Here is an 8,478-nt window from a genome sequence, read left to right as displayed (position 1 = left end):
TATTCGTATTTTGAATTTCTGAATTATTTCTACGGAGCAACTACTATTCTTCTCTGTTAAGGTAGATGAGATTTTAAGTGCAAACGCAACTGAGATATGTTTTAGTTAGAAAAGATATTTTAAACTGACACTATTGATATTATGTATAATATCAGAAAAATGTGATAAAGATGTTGATATTCAATTGTATATGTATTAACAACAATAAGAATTGTATTTGCTTAGTGTGGAAAAATGTATACCACCGAAAGAAGAGAGAAAGTACCGGATGGTGTAGTATTGGATCTAGATTGAGGAAGTTAATATGTACCACTGAATTACTAATGGACCCAGAGAACACGTTGTTTGTTAAGTACTTATGATTGCAAAACTAGAAAATCAATAAAATATTTATATAAAAAAGATAGATGAGATTAAAAATAAACCAGGAAGTTCCTTTCTCCAAACAGAGTTGCCCATTACCTTTTAGCACCTAATACATTAGGTGAAATCTGGAATGGAAAGAAAGGTTTGTTTCTTACCAAATGTTTGAGCATCTTACCTATAGCACTTAAGACTTATACATCACTTCATAGTGTTTTACAGCCCTTTCTAAGTGGTTTACAGAGTCAGCATATTGCCCCCAACATTCTGGGTTCTCAATTTCCTGACCTTGGAAGGATTGAAGGAATCAAACTCCTGGCAGTGAGCAGAGTTAGATTGCAATTGTAAACGCTGCTAACATTGGATGTTCCCACTCTGACAACCGATGAAAATGCAATCATTTTCTCTTCTCCTTTAACATGCTTTTTCTTGCCTTTAGAAATAGGTGCAGTGGGGGGGGGATTGGGATGAAAACTCAGCTAGCCATAATAATAACACTGCTGTGGGAACTCAAGTACAAGTTGATAATGTTTTGGTGGGCTGAGCAGCTGAGGAAAAAGCACGAGCTTTAAGCTAATTGGGGAATGTGATTTATGACAGCTTATTGGGGGGTGGGGAATTGCACTTTGTTACTTTGTATCAGGGGAAGAGAATTTAGTTTTTGAGTTCAACTATGTAGTACCGATACTTTGTTTCCTGAATAAAATGTTCTTTAAGGAAGAATTTTGCCTTGAAGTTCTTTTGATGGTTTTCATCTATCGGAACCATGACAGTAATACTGCATTTTAACTATTGTGTCATCATGGCTAGTGGTGCTAGTGCCTAATATATAGCTTTTGCCTTGTGCCACAGGTTTCCTAAAGAGCATGTAGAAACTTTCTTCTGCCATAAAGTGTAAGCTGGGAATCTCAGAATTGCATATCACTTACTTCTTCCTCCAATAGAAACTATCTATTGATATCAGTTCAGAGGACAGCATTATTATCAGCTTGCAGGTTTTAAAATTCCCTTTATAAATGGAAGGTACATCAATAAATTATTTTCAGTTGTTGTTCTGCAACTATGTACTTCCCTTACCTGATCTTCATTGCTTGGCATTCAGTTGTGGTTGAAATGCAATATGATCAAGTTTCCATTGGCAAAACTATTATAAAGAATTTCTCACTATATGATATTTCTGGTTTTTTTGTTTTGCTTTTGTCTGCAGAGAATGCATATGGGATGATATTTGATATGATGATATGATATGATAACATTTTATTGTCACTTTTCTATGGCACACATTAAAATGAAATTCTGATGCCCTCTCTCAAAAGAATACATACATACATACATGCATACATACATACATACATACATGCATACATACATTTCCTTTGATATCTGGCTTACAGTTGAGTCTGCAGGCCAGATGTGGCAATCCAGCTCAGAACACATGTGGGCTGCAGCCTACTTGGCCTCAGGGCAAAACTCCTCTGCTGCCACTCTATTAAATGGCAGGTAGGTTTTGCCTTCCCTTCCTCTGGGCAGCCGAGAGGGAGGTACATGGGCAGGGGCAGAGAGAGAGGAGCGTGCCAGAGAGAAAGAAATAAAAGGTTCTTCCTCCATCTGCATCGGACTTTCTACCTCATTTGGGAAAGGAATGGGGCAACTCTCGGGACAATTCAACAAATACAAAAGTTAAATTAATTTCGATGGAAATGTGGTCAATAATAGTAAAATAAAGTCAATTCAGAAATACAAGTTACAATACTTTTGGCGAACATGTGGTCACCAATAATAAAAGTACCTCAATGAAACGATTAATACATCATTGAATTGTTTCACGGTGTGTTGTCCTATGGTGAGTAGGCCATGGCAAGTTCTCCTAGATCCTTTGAGAAATCACATCTGAGGTCCTCAAATGGAGAAATCCCTGTTTTACACAAACAGTTCAAGGCAAATTCTTGTCCAAAGCCACTGGTTAGTTTGTGGCTACAGCAAGGTTTGCGATGGGGACTTCTGGGGTCACTCTCTTTCTTTATAAAGCTGCAGAGTCTCTCTCCAACCAAAGCATTTGGGTTTTCTATCACTGCATATTATCTTTAAAGGCAATTCTGAATTGCATAATTTTTTATTTATTTTTTTTGTGTGAAAACTGCCATACTCACCCGGAATGCAACCGAAGTTATGGAGATGGAAAGTACATAAGGTACCACAGATAGGAAACTGGTTTTGGCAAGTTCATGCTTAGGAGGATGGCTCCTGATATCATGAGCCTTCAACTTTAATTGAAGAATCTCCTAAACTGATGCTATTTAACTATCAATTCAGATTATTGCAAGAGCAAAATCCTGCCATTCTGCTGAAGTTCAAATTGAGACAAATTTTGTCTGAGCTCCATAATTATTGTTTCCAGCACAAGTTTTAATTTATTAATTGTTGAATTACATCCATTTCAATTTATTGCAGTAAAACAGCTTTCTCCCAACCTGTGCCCTCATGATGATTAAAAAACCCATCACTAACAGCTAGCATGCCTATAGTGATGGGAACTGTAATCCAACACGTTTAAAGGCAACCATTTGGGGAAGGTTGCAGTAAACACGTAATACAAAAAAAAAACATTTTTCTACCGTGTAGGAATGAAGGTAGCTGTTGACAGGATTTCTGTGCAACTTTCCAAATCTGTAATGAGTGATGTCAGTTTCAGAAGATGTAGCAGAAGAAGACTGGCAGCAGAATGAAAGTCCAAGATATTGTTTTACACATATTGCTAAGTCTGACATGAGATATACTTTATTACTTTAATTGTATGGCTCATCAAGAGCTAAAAAAGGGTGTATCAAAACAATAAAGCATGTTAGGCACCTTTTTTTTTTTTTGCCTTTGGTTCAATTAATTTTAGCTAAAATCTCCGAGGCATTTTCTTAACAGATGAAAGTTCATTAACAATCCAATCTACCTTCAGCTACCTTCATCTAAGCGTGACATAACAAAAATGAGGTATAGCTAAAAATGATAAATATATATTTTTCAATAACCAAAAAAAATGCCCTCAGTTTCTATGGCATAGTTAAAGGGAGTCCAATTCACTCTAGGTAAGGAGCAAAGATCTCCAGTCAAAGCCCCACAGAACATAACTGAATGAAACTATTTGGGCAAACACACAGACACACAAATACAAACCAAACATTTTTCAGTTTCATAATACTGAACTTCCCAATCTTCCAGGAATTTTTTTTAAATTAAGAAATCTTGCCAAGAATCCTTATACACTATGGCACATTCTCCAGTAGACTTTTGATTCATGTAAAACAATCTTCCCCAGCCAATCACTATGCTTTTGAGAATGATATAATCCAAAACACCGAGAGAGCATCAGATTCAAGAAATGCTCTCCAGGCCATTCTAATTCAGCCTGTACATTTCAAGAAAAAACTCAACAAAATTTCTTCTTGGGGAATTCTTTGATTGGATCCTGGGAAATCCCAAAATATCTTGAAAAGCAGTCTGAAAATCACACCAGCAGGTGCAGATACTACAATTCAAAATTACTGTTCCAGAAGAACCTGATTTAAATTATATCAAAATGACTTAAATTATTTGAATAAAAATCTTTGCTAATATATATCAGTTAAATCACAGAACCAAGTCTTAGCCAGTTCAAAAGTCTTTTTATGTAGAGAATAGAGGGAAAAATCAATGTTTATGAGGTACTATGAAAATAATTCCAGTTCCTTTTTAGCACAAAGAATATTGATGGCAAACATCAAACAAAATTAGGCCTATTGTCAGCTCTATGAAGTGAGCACCCTGATTTCAGATAGTACTGTGGGAAGTCAGCCCCCCAGAGAAGGAAATATTAAAAGGGCAGAAAAATATATTTCCTCAAAGGATCTTAAAGAGGCAGAAAAGCATGCCCAGTTTTCTTAATAGCCCCAAGTTTCCCTCCCCCAAGCAGAAACCAGCTCTGTAGAAATGCAGATGTAAATAATCCAGGAAGGTAGGAGGCCCCCAGCTAGAAGATTAAGAAGATAAAGACACCTAAAATCTACATACCCCACCCAAACTCTAAGACAGGACGTAATAGGATTAACCCACAGATACCAAAGGGCACACTCAGACTCAGGTCAAAGTTCATGCCACAGGAACTCCAAACAAAAGACTCCAGAGGGTATAAAAACCCATTCTCTATATGTGCTTGCCCTCTTTTCTTCCAGAGCCATCTTCCTGTCTGGCTCTCCTCTTCAATAAACTGCAACCTTCTTCCTAAAGCAGTTGTCATGTTGTTTATTCCCAGCTTGGACTGAACCATGATGAAGACTTTTCCTTCAACAGTACAGCAACTTGGTTCACGTTTTCTTATGCTTTTCCATTTGAGTCCATGTTTCCTTTTGCCAATAAATAAATAGGGCTTGTGGGAAGTCAGCCCCTCCAAGAAAGAAATATTTTTGGGAATATTAAAAGGCAGAATATTATATTTCCCCAGAGTATTTTAAAGGCAGAAACCAACCCCCACCAACCTCTGCCCCAAACAGAAACCAGATCTGCAGAAATGTAGATGTGATAATCTTGTCAGAAAGATTGGGGCCAGGAAGCTGGGATTAGAAAGATAAAGATCCCTAGAAACAACAATTCCTCACACCAAAAAATCCAACACTCGTCTGCCAGAGCCCCAGGGAAGCAGGATATGACCTTTGGGATATAATAGGATTAACCCACCAATACCAAAATGGCACACTCAGACTCAAGTCAAAGTACATGACACAGGAAATACAAAGCCTCAAACAGGAAGAACTCCAAATACAAAGTCCAAAGGAGGTATAAAAGCCCACCACTCCCTGCTACATGTGGTCAGTTTTCCCAGAGCCACCTTTCTGTCTGGCTCTCCTCCTCAATAAACTACAACCTTCTTTTTAAAGCTGTCTCCATTTTGATTATTCCCAGCTTGTACTAGACCCTAATGAAGATTTTTCTTTCCACAAGCTTTTACTAAAGGAGATATCTTCTTGTGACCAAACTATTCTTGGTGATCCAGAGTGACAATTCACTAGAGCCTCTGGTCTTTGCTCTTCAGAATTTAGAGCGGTATTGTTATTTTTGTTTGTTTTCATCCCTCCTTTATTATTTTTACAGATAATTCAATGCAGTGAACAACAATAACACTGTGAGGTGGGTTGGGCAGAGAAGGAGTAACTGACCTAAAGTCACCCAGCTGGCTTTCATACCTAAGGCAGGACTAGAACTCACATATCGTTAATTATAGTAAGACACAAAAGGTATTCCAAATGTCTCAAGTTTATTAGCAAGAAGTGCTAAAGTTGAATTTTTCTAATATCCTAAGCAGATTAATGAATGAAAAGGGCAGTGCTTTAGAAGGATGTCTTCTTTACAGGTAATTATTGGGTTATGATCGCAATTGGAATCAGGAACTATTATAAGTCCCCGCCCAACTAGGCACCAACTAGCAGACTATCTATACTTAAAGGCAACTGCTCTTAAGTTTGCATCTTCCAGCACTCAGCATTATACAAATAGGGAACCAGCACCATTATTCTAACTAATGGGAAAGGAAACTAAAAGATAAAATGCCCCTCCCCACACATGCTGACCAAGAACTCTCGTAATTCATGGGGAGAGTACTGTAATTCCCTGGGTAGAGACACGGTCCTAAAGGAAAGAAAATCACTCACAACTGAGATTGTTTTATGCACGCTCCTACTTATGTCCTTTTGCATCCTGAGAACACTGTGTTTCCATATACTTGTGTTTTTCTTGATATAGAGCAGTGGTGGCAAACCTATGGCACAGATGCCAGAGGCGGCACTCAGAGCCCTCTCTGTGGGCACATGTGCCGTCGCCCCAGTCCTAGGCCTTCAGCTGGGGTTTTATAAAACCTTTTTGCTTTAGTCCTCTACCTCTGTGTACAAAAAAAAGGTTCCATCAATCAGTCAATTTCAACTTCTTGCAGGAAAAAAAATCTTGCAAAGTTGGAATTAATTGGTTGAACTTTTTAGTCCCACCCAGTCTGCCGTTACCACCGCAGCCACACCCACCCAATGAGCCATGCCCACCCGGCACCTGATGATGCATAAGTGGGTTTTGGGTTGCAGTTTGGGCACTCGGTCTCTAAAAGGTTCACCATCACTGATATAGAGCAATCATAATGGCTCCCTGTGGATTATGAAAAGCTTAGAATTAATATTCTCTGGTTTCTAGATCCATTAATTTTGAAATTAAGTTAGCTTAGCACACACCTTCATTTACAGTAGGTTATGAATAATCACAAATGACTATTCATTACTGCTAAAAAAAATCATTCAGTAATTTTAGACATACTAAGTGTTGGTTTTGTTCCTGTTTCAAGAGCAAGATTAACTAAGGGACAAAGTGTTTACCCAAGCTAATGCTAATAGATTTTGTGACTGAACAAATCCAGTAATCCGCTTTCTCTTATTCTCGGCCTCTACTTTTTATATCCCAGAATGGTTTCTTGATGGCATGCAGTAAAGTATGAAAGTAATATAACTACACAAGCCAAAATAGAAACTCATTAACAAGCCAAAACAAATATTTAAAATCAAGGAGGATAGACAATTAGAAAAGAGTTGTGGAAAATTATTTTTATATATGATAATTGTTAGGAGATTATTATATGCATAAAAATGGAAAAGACTCTGAAATACCCACAAAGGAGGAACGGCTGGTGAAGGTGAGAGAATTAGAAGTGACAGATGGAAAACCGACTTCATTAGCAAAAAGATAACTATTTATTGGTGACTGGGAAACCCTTATGGACCTTTTGCTGAAAAAGAGACAAAGAATGAACTTGTGATTTATGGGTTTGGTTACTATAAAAGGTAAACTATGGAAAGAAGGAAATTATACTGCACCTGGGGGGGGGGATTTATATTATAAATTGGGTCTGGGTGTTAACTGCTGTTAAGACTGGAAGTTGCCTTTCTTTTCCTTCCTTCTAATTTTCTAATTACTATTACATTCTTGCACATTTTTCAGTTATTACTCATATATATATATATGTACAGGTATATGTATATGCATATGTATATATGTATATACTTAAGAAGAATACTTGGCCATACTCTGCAAGTGAAAATAGAATTATTCTACTGCAATGCATCCCACCGTGACCTCAGCTTCAGAAAAAAAAAATTATCGGAAAAAGTTCATAGTGTTTACCCTAGTGCACAGTTAAGCCGGATGGGAGCTTCTATTGTACAGTACATATATAGTCGCTCCACAATTCAGTATTGTATGTGGGCTGCAATACTTTGGAGAACCACTAGATGTCAGCAGAGATACAGAAAAATCCCACTCTGCCACCAGGTTGGGGATGACTTACATATTTACGTGGATGTTACAACCATAGCAGCAGCTGCTGCATAATAGGTGAAGTTTGTTTCTTTTTTCAGTCTGTGTATTATGCAAACCAAACCCATTTGGCTAGTGCAGGGGTAGGCAACCTTGGCTCTTTTATGACTTGTGGACTTCAACTCCCAGAATTCCTGAGCCAGCATGGGGGAATTATGGCTCCCTTGATGACTGATGGATTTCAACTCCCAGAATTCCCGAGCCAGCCATGCTGAGGGGGAAGGGAGGTTTCCAAGCTGAGCCATGCTTGCTCTGGAATTCTGGGAGTTGAAGTCCACGAGTCATGAAGGGGCCATAGTTCTCCCATGCTGGCTCAGGAATTCTGGGAGTTGAAGTCCACGAATCATAAAAGAGCCAAGGTTGCCTACCCCTGGGCTAGTGTATGGTTCAGTATATGGGTCAAACTCAGAAGATAGGGTAGTGTAGTGCCTGATGAAGTATATTGTGAGAGCTCAATTAACATGATATGAAGCCCCAACCTCTCTCAACTGCATCTATGTTGAATGGAAATAGTCAATCTTTCCTGAGCAATTCTTCAGTATCCATGTACCCTTAGATACTGAAGTCTGAGTTGTGCTTTATTTTGTTTCCTTTGCTGTATGGAAAACTGACCTCTCAGTTCTTACTCATATATAAATGCTAGGCTGAATGGGTCTGTAGTATTAGAGAGTGAGAACTATCTTGCCTGCTACTGGCTTAAGACTATTTTGCCCTTACGTTTATTTTTCAAAAAATGTTGTT

This window comes from Crotalus tigris, unplaced genomic scaffold (assembly GCF_016545835.1).
Source record: "Crotalus tigris isolate CLP2741 ecotype Arizona unplaced genomic scaffold, ASM1654583v1 scf7180000017831.1706817, whole genome shotgun sequence".
Taxonomy (NCBI): Eukaryota; Metazoa; Chordata; class Lepidosauria; order Squamata; family Viperidae; genus Crotalus; species Crotalus tigris.
The sequence above is the reverse complement of the archived record's forward strand: the minus strand, read 5'-3'. Positions refer to the sequence as shown.